The sequence below is a fragment of the Entelurus aequoreus genome, linkage group LG03, assembly GCF_033978785.1.
Source record: "Entelurus aequoreus isolate RoL-2023_Sb linkage group LG03, RoL_Eaeq_v1.1, whole genome shotgun sequence".
Classification (NCBI taxonomy): Eukaryota; Metazoa; Chordata; class Actinopteri; order Syngnathiformes; family Syngnathidae; genus Entelurus; species Entelurus aequoreus.
Window position 1 is genome coordinate 43,797,164 of NC_084733.1, and position 17,913 is coordinate 43,815,076.

General features: G+C 39.6%; 1 protein-coding gene across 4 annotated transcripts in view; it reads left to right on the forward strand.

Annotated features, from left to right (window-relative positions):
- The window catches only part of LOC133646480 (rho guanine nucleotide exchange factor TIAM2-like), a 229,218-nt gene that overhangs the window by 11,549 nt on the left and 199,756 nt on the right, over window positions 1-17,913 (forward strand). Inside the window, exon 1 of one of the 4 annotated variants that reach the window (XM_062041870.1) lies at window positions 1,588-1,700. The exons of 2 other annotated variants lie outside the window; for them this stretch is intronic. The gene's annotated coding sequence lies outside the window, so the exon portion shown is untranslated. Of the gene's footprint in view, window positions 1-1,587; window positions 1,701-10,736; window positions 10,956-17,913 lie in introns of those variants that run through there. One more of the 4 variants, XM_062041869.1, reaches the window with a different exon arrangement.

Sequence of the window (17,913 nt, forward strand, 5' to 3'; positions counted from 1 at the left end):
TGGCAGCAGTTGTTTTTATTTAGAGGTGAGTCATTAGCACGCTTCTCATGGTTCATCCTTCTCCACATGACCAATAGGTGGCTTGATGTCCAACTTCCAAGCCAGGCAAATATATCTTTGTGATTTATTTATATATATATATATTTTTTACTGCTCTAGCTTTGTCATGTTGGTTCAGTCATTTGGCAGGCGGCCAGAGTCAACACATTCTGGTTGCTTAATGTCCCTGGCAAGCATGTATTGACTAACACAACATGCTCAATTAACTCCCTCTTCAAAGAAAGAAGTAATTGTAACCAAAGAACATGTTACCTGCAGCGATACCATCGTCAGGCCTTGTTTGACTGACAGGCCTCAGCTGTCAGACAGAAAAGGATATGTAAGCTTACTGCAAAGAATGTTGCTATAACAACGGTCAACTGTTTTTGCAGCCTCAGGGGGTAAAATGGCTAGAATATGTATCACATCCACCAAGCAGTAGTGTTATGCAGGAAACCAATGTGCGTTCCTTTAATTCCTTCTTGCATGATGCCCAAAGGGTATCTTAGGTTTCTTATCTAACGCTAGCACTATTCCACCGGCAGTGCCAGGGCATAATCTCTTCTCTGCTATTGCATAAGAGTTGTTGAACCTAGGGAATGCTGCGTATGCCCTGGGGGCGGAGGGACCATCTTGTTCTGTCCCCTGGTGGCTTGCTGCACAGGTGTAATGAACAGTTGTCTTGACAACAAAATGTGATGGGTACCAGATATGGTACTTTTACAGGACCTCACGTTCATTTGAAGACTCTGCACCGGCCTCAACCAATTAACAGGCAAACAAGCATTTATAGCAGACTCAGCCGGACTGCTTCTCGTCAGGGGAAAGGCTGCGTGATTTTGAGAAAAAAAACAACAATGTTTCGAATTGCAAATTTTATATTTTATACATATAAATGCATAAAACTGCAAAATTAACAAGTGAAGAAAGACATGTTACTTTTAGACTGTCAATCAACATATTCTTGTCTCAAGCTGCCACACATTAGAACAATATGCAATAATCTACTTTCATAAATATTTGGCTTTATGCAGACTGAGAGCTTTTGTCAACATCATGCTCTTAAACTGAAGAATTGACCGATAAAAATTATACAGTGTATATAATGTCAAGTAATTATAATATATAATAATGATGCAAGTAACCATTTAGAAGGATATACACTTATTTCTCCCTATTGTAGAATTGTTTACCATTGGACTGTAATTGGAACGTAAAAAACATTTAGTTATAAATAAATAAACAAAAAAAAGGACTCTCATCTCTGTAAAAAATGGCGGTGCATCGCATGAGAATGCAGCGGCTCTGCTAACGCTCTTGGGAGTGTAGAGCGATTTGGCAAAAAACACCCGTCATTTCTGTCAATTTCATGGCTGGCTCAAAGCGTGAACACTCTGTGATCACATATGACCGACAGACAATTCTGGATGTGGATGGATCGGGTCGTTATAGACTGAAAGATGCATGTACGGTGGACCTCCTCGCTAGCATGGGAATACTTCGTGGGCTACATCGAGCGGCCTTTGTAGCAGCGGAGTCAAGTGCTAGCGGTGACCGCCAATGGAGACGACATAGGCGGTGCGAGCGGAAGCAGAAGCGGGGATGCCGAGCTGGGCTAACAACAAAGAGAAAAGCTAACCAAAGAAACGTGGAGTCTCCGGGTAAGAAGCCATTTAAACTAGAACTAGCCGGCGTCAGGCTGGATAATCCCTGCACACATAGCAATTCTCTTAGAATAAAACACAACTCACATAATGTTTTTTCTTTTGTGACCGTGTCAGAGGCAGACATACATTGTACCGAGGTAGCTAACTATGATGTGTTCAGTTTATCGCAACATCAAGCAAACAATCTGAATATCCCCGTCGTATCAATTCCTAGATATGGTCGAAACTATTTAAAGTGCAATACGCATAATAAACGCAACATTATTAATATTGCTACTTCGGATAATTTCAACAAACAATCCTCAAAACAGCCCACTACCTATAATATGGGCTTTTTAAACATAAGATCATTATCTTCCAAAACGCTATTAGTTAATGAAGTCATTAGAGACAACAAACTTGACGTCGTTGGTCTCGCCGAGACCTGGCTCAAACCAGACGATTTTTTTGCGCTAAATGAAGCATCTCCTCCTGGCTATACCAATACACATGTTGCCAGACCTCTTAAAAGGGGAGGGGGTGTCGCACTAATATACAATGAAAACTATAATCTTACACCTAACCTAAATAATAAATATAACTCGTTTGAGGTGCTCACTTTGAGGTTTGTCACACCGCTGCCTCTCCACCTGGCTGTTATCTACCGCCCCCCTGGGCCCTATTCGGACTTCATCAGTGAATTTTTAGAGTTTGTTGCCGATCTAGTGACGCACGCCGACAATATAATCATAATGGGGGACTTTAATATCCATATGAATACCCCATCGGACCCTCCATGCGTGGCGCTCCAGACTATAATTGATAGCTGTGGTCTTACACAAATAATAAATGAACCCACGCATCGCAACGGTAATACGATAGATCTAGTGCTCGTCAGGGGTGTCACCACCTCTAAAGTTACGATACTCCCGTACACTAAAGTAATGTCCGACCATTACCTTATAAAATTCGAAGTTCTGACTCATTGTCAATAAACTAATAATAATAATAATAACTACTATAGCAGCCGCAACATTAATGCTGCCACAACGACGACTCTTACTGACCTACTGCCTTCGGTAATGGCACCATTCCCAAATTATGTGGGCTCTATTGATAACCTCACTAACAACTTTAATGACGCCATGCGCGACACCATTGATATTGTAGCACCGCTAAAGCTAAAAAGGGCCCCTAAAAGGCGTACCCCATGGTTTACAGAAGAAACTAAAGCCCAGAAAGTATCATGTAGAAAGCTGGAACGCAAATGGCGTGCGACTAAACTTGAGGTTTTCCATCAAGCATGGTGTGATAGTTTAATAACTTATAAACGCATGCTTACCTCAGCTAAAGCTAAATATTACTCAAATCTCATCCACCTCAACAAAAATTATCCTAAATTTCTGTTTAGTACAGTAGCATCGCTAACCCAACAAGGGACTTCTCCCAGTAGCTCCACCCACTCAGCAGATGACTTTATGAATTTCTTTAATAAGAAAATTGAAGTCATTAGAAAAGAGATTAAAGACAATGCATCTCAGCTACAACTGGGTTCTATTAACACAGATACGACTGTATATACGACGGACACTGCCCTCCAAAATAGTTTCTCTCTCTTTGATGAAATAACATTGGAGGAATTGTCAAAATGTGTAAATGGGACAAAACAAACAACATGTTTACTTGACCCAATTCCTGGGAAACTTATCAAGGAGCTTTTTGTATTATTAGGTCCATCAGTATTAAATATTATAAACTTATCACTTTCCTCTGGCACTGTTCCCCTAGCATTCAAAAAAGCGGTTATTCATCCTCTACTCAAAAGACCTAACCTCGATCATGATCTCCTGGTAAACTACCGACCGGTGTCCCACCTTCCGTTTATCTCGAAAATCCTCGAAAAAATTGTAGCACAGCAGCTAAATGAACACTTAGCGTCTAACAATCTCTGTGAACCTTTTCAATCCGGTTTCAGGGCAAATCACTCTACGGAGACAGCCCTCGCAAAAATGACTAATGATCTATTGCTAACGATGGATTCTGATGCTTCATCTATGTTGCTGCTTCTTGATCTTAGCGCCGCTTTCGATACTGTTGATCATAATATTTTATTAGAGCGTATCAAAACGCGTATTGGGATGACAGACTTAGCCTTGGCTTGGTTTAACTCTTATCTTACTGACAGGATGCAGTGTGTCTCCCATAACAATGTGACCTCGGACTATGTTAAGGTAACGTGCGGAGTTACCCAGGGTTCGGTTCTTGGCCCTGCACTCTTTAGTATTTACATGCTGCCGCTAGGTGACATCATACGCAAATACGGTGTTAGCTTTAACTGTTATGCTGATGACACCCAACTCTACATGCCCCTAAAGCTGACCAACACGCCGGATTGTAGTCAGCTGGAGGCGTGTCTTAATGAAATTAAACAATGGATGTCCGCTAACTTTTTGCAACTCAACGCTAAGAAAACGGAAATGCTGATTATCGGTCCTGCTCAACACCGACATCTATTTAAAAATACCACCTTAACATTTGACAACCAAACAATTAAACAAGGTGACTCTGTAAAGAATCTGGGTATTATCTTCGACCCAACTCTCTCGTTTGAGTCGCACATTAAAAGTGTTACTAAAACGGCCTTCTTTCATCTCCGTAATATCGCTAAAATTCGTCCCATTTTGTCCACAAGCGATGCTGAGATCATTATCCATGCGTTCGTTACATCTCGTCTCGATTACTGTAACGTTTTATTTTCGGGCCTCCCTATGTCTAGCATTAAAAGATTACAGATGGTACAAAATGCGGCTGCTAGACTTTTGACAAAAACAAGAAAGTTTGATCATATTACGCCTATACTGGCTCACTTGCACTGGCTTCCTGTGCACCTAAGATGCGACTTTAAGGTTTTACTACTTACGTATAAAATACTACACGGTCAAGCTCCTGCCTATCTTGCCGATTGTATTGTACCATATGTCCCGGCAAGAAATCTGCGTTCAAAGAACTCCGGCTTATTAGTGATTCCCAGAGCCCAAAAAAAGCCTGCGGGCTATAGAGCGTTTTCTATTCGGGCTCCAATACTATGGAATGCCCTCCCGGTAAAAGTTAGAGATGCTACCTCAGTAGAAGCATTTAAGTCTCATCTTAAAACTCATTTGTATACTCTAGCCTTTAAATAGACTCCCTTTTTAGACCAGTTGATCTGCCGTTTCTTTTCTTTTCTACTCTGCTCCAAACCCGGGGTGGACCGCTAGCCTGTTCATCAGATGGGGACATCTCTACGCTGCTGACCCGTCTCCACTCGGGATGGTTCCTGCTTGCCCCACTATGGACTGGACTCTCGCTGATGTGTTGGACTTTCACAATATTATGTCAGACCCACTCGACATCCATTGCTTTCGGTCTCCCCTAGAGGGGGAGGGAGGGGGGGGGGGTTACCCACATATGCGGTCCTCTCCAAGGTTTCTCATAGTCATTCACATTGACGTCCCACTGGGGTGAGTTTTCCTTGCCCGTATGTGGGCTCTGTACCGAGGATGTCGTTGTGCTTGTACAGCCCTTTGAGACACTTGTGATTTAGGGCTATATAAATAAACATTGATTGATTGATTGATTGTAAGCAACATTTTTACTTAAATATATTTTGAACAAAAAACTACATTGGGTTGTCTTCTTTTGTTGTTGTTATTGCCATCACGTGATTAGGTCTTTCTCACTCGTTCGTCCGTGTTGATAGGCTTTGCCCGGATTTCCACTGGATGCGGAACGGCTGCTGAACGAAACAGCCACGGAAGAGCACCGCCATCGCCGTTCTGTTGCGGGTCCGTTGTGAAGCGAAATAGCGCAGACTTTACAGAAGCAAAAAAAAATCGGTCCTGCCATTAATAACACGTACTAAACAGCAACACAGACGACAGCTACCAGATATTTGCTGTTGTTTGCTCAGGTAGCAACAATTAAATACAAAGAAAAGCAAGCTATGCATCAAGCAGAGGTGTTATAAAACCACAGGAACAGACGTGCAAAATAAAATTAAGTGCCACCATGTAAACTAAACAGCAGCTTTAGTGTAGACGCTGAAATACTTTTCAAAGTGCCATTCTGCTGGTTACTGTGCAGCTAGGTATATATCTTTATCAAGATAAACAGTAGATGCTGTGATTACCTTGCAAAGTTGTGGCTAAGTTGGGGCTGGAGGTCTTTCAAATCAGTGTCCTTGTCTTGCCACATGGTAGCTGTGCTAGCATTAGCATCTCAAGCTCCCGAGTATCTTCATGATGTCACAACAGGTGAGTGCTCAGATTAGTCGTGCTGCCCGTACTTTATCGCTGCTTTCCAAATGTTAGCCATATTTTTATCCAACTGAAGATTTTTTTTAAAAATCAGAACGTTTACCACACTTTAGATTTTATATTCGGGGGTGCATTGCTTGTAAACACTTTTGGTGCTGTCTGCCATGTTGGTCTGTTGCTTTCAGTCGCAAACGAGAACATTACTTTCGTATTACGCCATCACAGAAGTCCTGCAAGATTAGAGCGGCCATATTTTGTAGCAGAGCTCCATTCAACTGATTCATGATTTTTCAACTGGACATTGACCAATCTATACTAGATATAGATCGATCCAGAGGTTCGCCAAGCGATGTATTCATATCTCCAAACTAAGTTAAAATCGGTTTTCGGTTTGTACCAATTAGTTTTTACACCACTAAAATAAATCCCATTGTTGTGTGCGTGTGTTTATGTGTGTGCGTGTGTGTATGTATACATTTTTGTACTTCAGTTTTTCCATTTACAATCCATAAATAATTGACTGTTAATGTACATGTATGTTTTTAATCATAAAAATCCAAAACACATATCAATAACAAAAAAACAGTATGTCTACTGTGTATGGATATGGATGTTTACGCGGCAAAAAAGGTATTCAATCAAAAGAGATGTCAAATGAGGATATACAGTGTGTGCCTAACTACAGCTGTGGCCAGCTCAAAGTTGGAAGCAAACATTGCGCCCTGTAGTCTTTTGACCAATCATTAAGGAGGTGACTGAAACCGAGTTGGCCATACTCTCTTTATACACGACTACTATAGCCTATACCAGTGGTTCTTAACCTTGTTGGAGGCACCGAACCCCACCAGTTTCATATGCGCACTCACCGAACTTTTCTTTAGTGAAAAATAAAATTTTGTTTTTTTTCAAATTCAAGACAAAGTTATATGTTTTTGGTAACATATTCTCAGTAACAAATACTTAATTTAGAGTTTTTTTGGACACTAGGGGAACATATTCTAAGTAACAAAGACTTAATTTAGAGTTATTTGGTTAGGGTTAGGGTTAGAGGTTTAGGGCCAGGGTTAGAGGGTTAGGGTTATAATAAGGCCATGCCGAATAAGGCATTAATAAGTACTTAATAATGACTAGTTAAGAGCCAATATGTTACTAATTTGCATGTTAATAAGCAACTAATTAATGGGGAATATGTTCCCCATACTAAAGTGTTACCATGTTTTTTTACTGGTGCACAAAATGAACCGTGCATGAACATCACCTTGTTCAAAGAACAAAACCAACAGAGTGCATAAACTCACAACAAATTACACACCTGCAAATCAGTGCGACTTCTGCTGTTGCCGTATCCGTAATACGTCGATAGGGAGAAGTTTTTATTTACACGATGAGTCGGGTGTGTTTTGACCTCCGCCGAACCCCTAGGGTTCGATCGAACCCAGGTTGAGAACCACTGGCCTATACACTACAGCCACTTAATGTCTTGGAATTGCAACTGCATGCAAAGTCTACAACTGTACATAATACTTGCAAATAATACTCAGAAGTGTAAGAAAACAAGATTACATTACAGGACAGCATGGTTATTATTATCAGCTTGGTGTTAAATGTTAAATAAAAAAATTTGTTATTTTTATTATTCAACAAGTAACATTTATTACTACATTAAGAGACACAAAAGTACCAAAAATTGGTAGCATTGAGTACCGGTATCGATTTCTAGGAATTGGGAATTACTACCCTATCAGTTCAGTCGTGAAAGGTACCCTTCCCTATACCTGAAGTCATCAAATTAGTTTTTAGGTATGTCAGGTGAGAAATCAAATGTTTGGCGTGATGAAACGCACTTGTTGCGATTATTTATAATTGGATGGCCAACAACCATTTATTCAAGTCATCGCAAATCCAACACACATGCAGCGCTGTCTGCAGGAAAAACCAAAGGCTATTTATGGCACTTGACATTCAATGGTCATTGAAGACTTGTAATTTGTCAGCATCCCTATGCTAATGTTATTAAAGGTCCTGCAGCCCAGAAAGGCAAATGCTTTATGTGCATGATGATCCGGACCTGTTGCTTTTTTTCCAAGAGCCACCAACTTGCTTTGTTTTTATAGAAATAATTTCCATAAATGCATTGAAAAGGATGTCTACAACCGTGTTTTATATGGAAGTCAGAACGGAGCTACAAGAGGGGGAAAATAATCTGGTGGCTTTTCCAGATGCTTCCTCAACATGTGGATGATAGTATCCACAGTTTAGACTGAATCTGTGTGGTAAAAGTGGAACAAATGACTCACAACTACAAGGCATGAGCAAAATAAGTCTGTCTCACAACCGGTTTGTGTGCATTTTGGAAAATCGCTGTGTGGATGAATAACTGCTGCTGTGGCTCATCTCATGCTTGTCGGCGTTGTAGGCCAAAAGGAACATTCTATTTGGAAAGACAGTCTCAGCGACCATGCATATTTTTACTCATTTTTTTAATGTTTTTCGATATTGTTATAATGATCTTATACATAGTTATAGCGGCTCCATACACAGTGTAGAGCCGCTATATTAATAACCACCTCTATTACAGAAAACAAACACATTTGTTTAGTATTTTAAGCACCATTATCAACTAATATTATCACTGAAGGACAAGGCTAAGCAATGTTACACACCTAGAGCAAGCCAGGAGCAGACGGGCTAATAGCTAAGTTAACTGTGAAGCTAGCTTTAAACAACACTTAGAAATAAGTGCTTAGTGACATTTAAGAAGTGGAGCCAGAAGAATTCGGGAGTCTCCCGGGAAAATCGGGAGGTTGAAACCAATACCGATAATTTCCGATATTACATTTTAAAGCATTTATCGGCCAATATATTATATTATATAAATATATATATACATATATAAATATATATTAGAGATGCGCGGTTTGTGGACACAACCGCTGAGTCTGCGGATAATCCGCGAGTCGGGCGGATGCATGACGAAAAAAATAGATTTTAAATAGATTCGGGCGGGTGGCGGTTGAACGAATGCGGAAATATATATACATAGTTAAATGTTGTTACCCACATACGAAAAACGAGCAGCACTCTTTGAAACAGGCAATTATTCATCAGGCACTGCTGCAGCTGTCACGCCAAATCTCCCCATTTACTTCCGGGGCTACGTCCAAAAAAGTCACAACGTTGCCGGGGGTCCTTAACCAACACGCGACTGTCCTGTTTCGTGCCTGTACAAAAAAAAACAATAATCGATTTCTTCAGATTCCAGCAGCTGTCAAAGACGAAGTATCCTTCCAGCGACGGGCAGTCAAAGCCGAAGTGCTATCGATCACTGTCAATGACGTAAGAGGAAACATGACCACGGAAGTAAATGGGGGGGTTGTAGGGGGAAGAAATTTGGCGTGACACAGCACACCACAACACAACAGCAGAAGAAGAAAAAAATAAAAATATGGCAACGCCGGCAGCAAACGTAGTATGCGACAAACTAAAAAAGGGAATACTAAAGACCAGGGGAAAAAAATAACAATAATAGTCAACACTTTCTTAATGGAAATGACAATAATATTATAATAATGATAAATAATATTATCACGCATTAATATCTCTTAGCCTCTAATGCGTGGCCAAGATTCCGAACTAACAAAGGTCTTAACTCATTCTCTTTCTATGCCACATCAATGTGGAATGCGCTCCCAACAGGTATAAAAGAAAGGGCATCTCTATCCTCCTTCAAAACCGCAATAAAAGTTCACCTCCAGGCAGCTACAACCCTAAACTAACACCCTCCCCGGATTGCTAATAATCAAATGTAAACAATCAAATGCAGATACTTTTTCTTTTTCTTATGCCTTCTGATCTCTCTCTCTCTCTCTCTCTCTCTCTCTCTCTCTCTCTCTCTCTCTCTCTCTCTCTCTCTCTCTCTCTCTCTCTCTCTCTCTCTCTCTCTATGTCCACTACTTGATGTCCATATCCCCCTCCACACCCCTGATTGTAAATAATGTAAATAATTCAATGTGATTATCTTGTGTGATGACTGTATTATGATGATAGTATATATGATAGTATATATCTGTATCATGAATCAATTTAAGTGGACCCCGACTTAAACAAGTTGAAAAACTTATTCGGGTGTTACCATTTAGTGGTCAATTGTACGGAATATGTACTTCACTGTGCAACCTACTAATAAAAGTCTCAATCAATCAATCAATATTAATGCGTGGCACGCATTGAATGTCTCTGCTGCATTGGATCCGTCTCCTTTCTCCTTTCTAACCTCACGAATGCCTTGCATCGTCTATATTAGATATATAACAACAGGTGGGTGGCGGGTGGCGGGCGGCGGGCGGCGGGCGGCGGGCGGCGGCCGGTTGTGGTTTTGATAAAATGTTAGTTCGGGTGGATGGCGGATGGATGGCGGATGGATGACGACTTTTGTGATGCGGTTGCGGATGAAATAATTGCCTATCCGCGCATCTCTAATATATATATATATATATATATATATATATATATATATATATATATATATATATATATATATATATATATATATATTATCGGACATCTCTAAAAATGAATAAACTAAATCAACTATTATCACTCATTTAAATAATTTGGCTTCTGTGTCCAAAGACATAACTTCTTAATTTGTAAACAATATTAAAAATAACAATATGAACGCAATAAAAAAACACTTTTGAACCGAGGAATATCACTCATCGCGCTAGTGCCAATATAAAATGCTCCTTGCCCTTGGTATCGATACGGTCGACATCTGTGTTGAACCGCCACCCGGAGTTCCAACTCACGTCAGTTACTGCAACGTCGAGTGTACGTCACGGGCATCAAAGAGCAATGAAAAAGATGCTGTCAATGTCAACTTTCCAAGTCGCATATCGAATTGAGTAGACGAAATGGAGCAAGCGAGCTAAATGCGCGACGCTTGAAGCACCACTTTTGAAGCTAACTATTTCAGGTATGTCGCTCTATACCTTCTTCTTTTGTTGTGGTCAAGTTAGTAACCGTGTGTTACAATATACTGTCCTGAATTTGGAGCTTTAAAAACGTAAAAGACACGGAAGTTATGGAAGAGCGACGTGTTGGTTTATTCTTCGTGCACATGATTGTTGTGTTTGTGAAACGTTCACCTTAAATATGCTATCACATTGATATGCATATTGGAATCATAACGGTCGCGCCTGTCCCCAAAAAGAGGCATAAAGTGTCTCAAACCCAAGTTAACAGGTTCAAATTTTAAGGATAAAAAAATGGAACTAGGATGAAGGCTTTATAGAACGATTCATTAGTGCACGTGTGAACAATTATATCCAAATCTGACGTTTCAAAATATCCCTTTTGAACACGGAATTATGACCGCGTGTTCTGTCATGTTCACGACTTCAAACGAGTGTGTGTGCGCCATATTACTCGACTTTTTGTGTTAAATAGTTCAAGTTAATTGAGATAAAAATTGTTATTTTACTCAATTTCCACACGCTGAAATCTGAAACTGTTTACTTTGTCGATCAAAGCATTCCTCTTAAATCAATTTTATAAATATACCTCGCTGTAACTAACTTAATACTAAAGTTAGCTAAGTGAGTTGGGTATCAAGTTAAATGTATTTTAATGCGTTTTCTGATGACTGTATATGGATTGCAGGCGTGATATTGCTCATCTCAAAACGTTGTAACATAATAACCATTGAGGTTGGAAAGTCTTTGATCTTTAATAATGGAGGTAATAACTCCTTTAAAGGCTTCAAAGGTTGTAGTTTTTTAATTGGATTTGGGAGTCTGATTCAACAACTTCATAAATGCGACAGCAGCTTTTTTTTTTTTAAATGCTAGGAAAATATTCAGTTATTCATCAGAATACATGCTCACATGGCCCAAATAAACTTGCATGAAATGAGCAGTGAGTATATTAGTTATCAGAAATGATGAATAGTTTTCAGTTCTCTTTCATGTGTGTTACAACATCCATCCATCCATTTTCTACCCTGCTTGTCCCTTTTGGCATATATCAGTTTATTGGTGTGTTTATATAATTACATTGTCATAGTTACATTGTCTACAAACTTAGGGAATGTGTTAAGGGACACAGAAGGGATTTTTGGGTCAAAAAATAAAACATTTGAATTAGAGATGGGTGATATGGCCAAAAATCTGTATTGCAGCCTGCCTGCGATAATGATATATATCACAACATATTATTTGGTAATTCATTTTTTTCAAAACGGGTTACAAAGGCTGTCAAATTGGCTGTTGACAAAAGTACGTCATTTCTGGTTATATTTTTTTCTCCTCAAATGTATTAATCTACTTACTGTGGTTGTTAACAATAAATGTGACCGGATATCCGGTTCGAGAAGTGGCCAGTTCGGCTACATCGGTTACAGCCCCCTCACTCGATAAATCCGTAGGTTAATCAAGTGTAGACACACAGGTTATCCGCAGAATTAGAAATCATTTGGCGGTTTTTATCTTTAAAACGACACGAGAGCCAGGGTTGTCCGTGAAAAGAGCCATGTGCTTGTTATTTTACTTACGGAACTGGAGACTAGAATAGACGTAGATAAATGGACCGGGTGTCGCGCGGCACTAGCAATTAGTAAGACAATGCGAGCATCATGGCTTCCCGCCAAATAATTACCTGCAAAGACGCAACGTCAACATCGCGGACCGTCTCTGTGCTGTGACATCTGTCAATATTGTAACATCTCAAGGATTGGGGAGGCTACGGCAGATTCCCTGAGTGTCTTTCTTCATTTCACAACATACAATGTTAATGTAGAACGGCCTCAATCTGTGTGTCCCGCTGTCTTTTACGGCACCATTCAAACGACCTGTCACTTCCCATCCTTGTCCCGGAAGTCCCGCCCCCAATTGTTAGCAAACTTTTTTTTAATTTATGATTTACAAAGCATAAAAAAAGAAAAATGTCTTACATAAGGATTGTGAATGATAGACATTTTTGCATATTTCCATTATGACTGATCTGCTGATATGGGCAGAGTGCAGAAGCGTTCCCATTGTGACATCATCCAACCCACGGAAATAGCCGAAGACATTCGGAGCGGAATATTCGAAATGGCCATCTGAAATTGTGGCATTTTGTGATGTTTCGGTGGTATTTTCACATACTTTGTGGAATGTAAATACAATTGGATATGGTTTAATGGATACAATGAAACACAATTAAGCATATAAAGTCAACTTGTTTTTCCAAAAATTCTACTGGTACTTTTTATTTTGCCTATCGTTCACCATCAATATGAGAGACAAGACGACAAAAGGTTGTTTTTTTTGCATTCTTAAATGTAAAAATTGACACGTTCTTGGTGACTCGCAATGCAGCTAATGGGAGCAATCCCTTTTTAAAGATTAAAGATTAAAGATACCAATGATTCTCACACACACACTAGTTGTGGTGAAATTTGTCCTCTGCATTTGACCCATCCCCTTGGGGAGCAGTGGGCAGCAGCGGCGCCGCGCCCGGGAATCATTTTGGTGGCTTAACCCCCAACTCCAACCCGTGTTGCTGAGTGCCAAGCAGGGAGGTTATGGGTCCCATTTTTATACCTCTAAATCACTTTAAAAATGCATTAAAAATAATCTCCAATGCTTCATTTACGTTCCGTAACCTGTATAATAACCAAGCTGTAGCGACATTGTTATTGTAAGAGCGAACACTGAGGAACTCTTTTTTTCTAGCGTAGTAAATGGGCGTGCTATGGTATAAGCCGTAAAGGCTAGCTACAAAAAGAGATAAGCTAGCAACTGCGTCAACACAATGCGATAAGACACCAATCTGTACTGACTAAAAACATGAACAATCATGTTACAGTATCTGTAAAGCATTAACCCACATTTCATGTTTTGTGTATACACAGCTGGCCAGACAGTGTATGCTGAATGTCATGATACACGCATGACATGCTGCATGTATCATGATCAATATAAAGTGTGACTCATTCGATGGACAGTTGTCTCTTTGGTCCAGTTGGCCAGGGACGTTTTTTCGTGTGAATTTGGATAAGCACTCCATTTTGCAGCTTCAAGTCACTTTCACCTCACTCTCTCGACTTCCGTTTGTTCCAAGGTCTGACTCTTCCTTCGTGCTGGCTTCTAGAAGCAGTACTTCATCAGATTAAAAAAGTTAAGCTTGTTAATTCTCATTTGTCCAAAAATAGTCGTCTTTGTTGTTTGTTACTTATTAATCTGCCATGATTAGAAGACACACTCGCCTTTGTTTCCGGAAGCAAGACACACAGTTCCAAACGAAAACCATAAAATTAAAGTAAAACATTGTAAACCAAATAATGATCAAAAACATAATATTTACAGAAATTTTCATGAAACGTTTTGCGGAAAAATATCGTAATTTTACAGATTTTTACTAAATTATTAAGATCAACCACCTTTAATAAAGTGACGATGCAAACAGTTCCACAGAAAAATACCATTATTTTACAGATTTTTTCTGAATTGTTAAGATCAACCAACTTTAATAAAGTGACTATGCAAAACAGTTCTGCAGAAAAATACCTTTATTCTACAGCATGGGTGTCAAATTTGGCCCGCTGTGTGATTTCACTTGGCCCTTGAGGCGATATCAAATTAACACTAAAGCTGGCCCGCCAATTATATATTGCGGCGGTGCCGCGGTAACACCGCATTCACAGTTTATTGCAATGCTTACCAGCATACACCGCTAATTCCAATACTTACCAACTCTCCCGGGAGTCTTCCATACTTTAGCGCCCCTCCCGAAAATCTTCAGGTCTGTTTTCAGCCAGTCCAACGAGTACTGGCCCAGCCACATTACATGTGCGGCTTCTGTATGCACACACAAGTGAATGCAATGCATACTTCATCTTCAGCCATACAGGTGACACTGACGGTAGCCGAATAAAAAAACTTTAACACTGTTAGAAATATATGCCACACTGTGAATCCACACCAAACAAGAATGACAAACAACATTTCGGGAGAATATCCGCCCGGTAACACAATATAAACACAACAGAACAAATACCCAGAATCCTTTGCAGCCTAACTCTTCCGGGACGCTACAAGGTGTGTGTGGGGTGGGGGGCGGGGTTTGGTGTTAGCGGGGGTGTATTTTGTAGCGTCCCGGAAGAGTTAGTGCTGCAAAGGATTCTGGGTATTTGTTCTGTTGTGTCTATATTGTGTTACCGTGCGGATGTTCTCCCGAAATGTGTTTGTCATTCTTGTTTGGTGTGGGTTCACAGTGTGGCGCATATTTGTAACAGTGTTAAAGTTTTTTATACTGACACCGTCAGTGTAAACTGTATCGCTGTTGATGAAGTATGCGTTGCATTCGCTCGTGTGTGTGTGTGTGTGTACAGAAGCCGCACATTGCTTGTGACTGGGTCTGAGCGATGTTAAAATAGATGAAAAGCGGACATGACGATAGCTCGTAGAGTACGTTAAAGGTTAATTTGTTCAACCTTGGCCCCGCGGCTTTGTTAAATTTTAAATTTTGACCCACTCTGTATTTGAGTTTGACACCCCTGTGTTAGATTGTTAGTATGGACATAGACTTTTATATAACAAGCTACCTATTTAATGAAAGATAATTACTGTAATATTACATGAATTTGAAAGTAATTTAAGAAAACAGAAAATGCTATGTATAATTAATTTGGTATTTTTCTGTAAAAAAAATAGAAATATACATAGTTCGTCATTACTGGCATATTACTTAAAATAACAGGCGGATTGTTTATTTACAGATAATGTCTTCAATTGGAAAAAAAAATAGAAAAATTACAGCAGAAATTTAGTGTAAAGTAACCATAAAAATAGGATTTTTTTTTTTTACAGTGTATATACTTGCAGTATGGAAACAAAACTTTGATGGAGGGTTTGCAGTTGTTTTAGAGGGCTTTTAAGGCTGCAACAGTGACTTCAATTAGCCGCATCTTCGAAGCGTTTTTTTTAAATAAAATTAAAAAAAAGATGTGTGTTCTTGTCTATAATGTTTGTGAACGATAAGCAAAATTCCCAAAAAGTGCAGTTCCCGTTTAAGTATCATTATCAAGTATCACTATCAAGTATTAGGATGAGGCTAAACATGTTTCACACCGAGAGCAAGCAGGAGCAGTCATGCTAGCTAAGCCAGCTTGAAACAACACCCAAGAAAAAGTGTATAGTAAAGTTTAAGAATTGTAGATGGCTTACAGATGGTTACAGCAGAAAGTAAGCAGGAGTTTTCCTCCGAAAAGCAAATAACAGTTTAGCCTCCCAGAGCCATGTCCTTGCGAGTGAATTCTCTCTGTTGCCTTCAAGGCGATGTTATGCCCTTCCATTGTGTAAAACATCGCTTTTCCAAATCATTCGTCCCCTCTGCACTCAGACTTAAACACTTTTCAGAGTGTTGTATTGTTGTACTGTTTATGTATTTATTGACTATTCATTGTGGGCCATGTGTAGGCTTTGTAAACCACGACAACCTGCTGCTGAAAATTGTATTGCCCCTTGAGGGATTATTAAAGTTGTTTGAATTGAATTGTTATTAACAGGGAATTAACAAGTAGATTAATAAGAGTCTAGAGAGAGGATAATTAACAGCTTTTAACTGTTGATGTGTCAACATTATCACAACTTGAAGAACACAGCATGTAAGGAGGGTGGATCGATCCATAAATTGGTGGTGTCAACATCAAGGGAAAGGGCAGCACAGTGAAACAGGAGTTAGTGCGTGTGCCTCACAATAAGAAGATCCTGTGTTCGATCCCCGCGCACAGCGTCTTTGTGTGTGGAATTTGCATGTTCTCCCCGTGACTGCGTGGGTTCCCTTCGGGCACTCCGGCTTCCTCCCACCTCCAAAGACATGCACCTGGGGATAGGTTAATTGGCAACACTAAATTGGCCCTAGTGTGTGAATGTGAGTGTGTATGTTGTCTGTCTTTCTGTGTTGGCCGCAGGGGCGTTAATTAATTTAAAACCTCCTGTCACACCTGCGTTTACCGGAAACCGGCGGGATGGCCGTGCATGCGGTAATTATTTTAAAACCTCTTCTCACTCCGGCGTTTACCAAAAGGAATCCATAAAATTTAGGCGTGCGCTTTGAGTGTGATGTAAGCATACCATCATGAAAAGCACATTTAATTAAAAAAACGTTATTATGGTCTTACCTGTACTTATAAATGGAGTCCATTTGCAGCTCCTTCTGACCAAAAGCATCGATAACTTGTTTATAGAAGTCTTCCTTATTTTCTTTCTTCAGTTTTAAAAGTCTCTGTTTCGATGGAGATATTCCTTTAATTATTACATCCTGCTTCGATTGAAAGTCCAGTTTAGAAAACTGTTTTATTTTAGATACCGGTATGAAATCCTTGTTAAAAGAAAAAAAAATCTCTTGCTGCGTGTGTTCACTTCTTCTGCAGTACCGGAAGTCGCAAGAAGGATCCCTAGCGCGGCAGCGCCCTCTACCACCAGGAGGCGGGAGTCATTTAATGACTTATACAGTATTTCACACACGCAGCTACGGTATATTAATAAAACATAGCTGCTTACTGTTCTCTTTAACATACTGTACCGGTATTCAATAGCTTGGACCTTAAATCCTACTGAAAAGCTCTTTATCTTTTTTCCTTTGTGCGATTGTAAACTACTGAAAGCAGCTTCCTTTTTTTTTTTTTTTTTTTTTTTTTTTTTTTAAGTTTTATTTATACATTTCAACATTTCAACAATCAAATAAGTACAAAAGTAGTACAAAACAGTACAAAAAGAATACAAAGCAGCGCCAGGGGGTTATAAATTCCAAGTAACTAAAATAGAATGCAAAAAAACATATATATAATATAAACAAAGTGCAAAGCCATAGGCTCACTCAATCTGAAAGCAGCTTCCTCCATTTTGAAAATGAGGACAGATGCGTCACTCGTGACGTAACGAATTTGA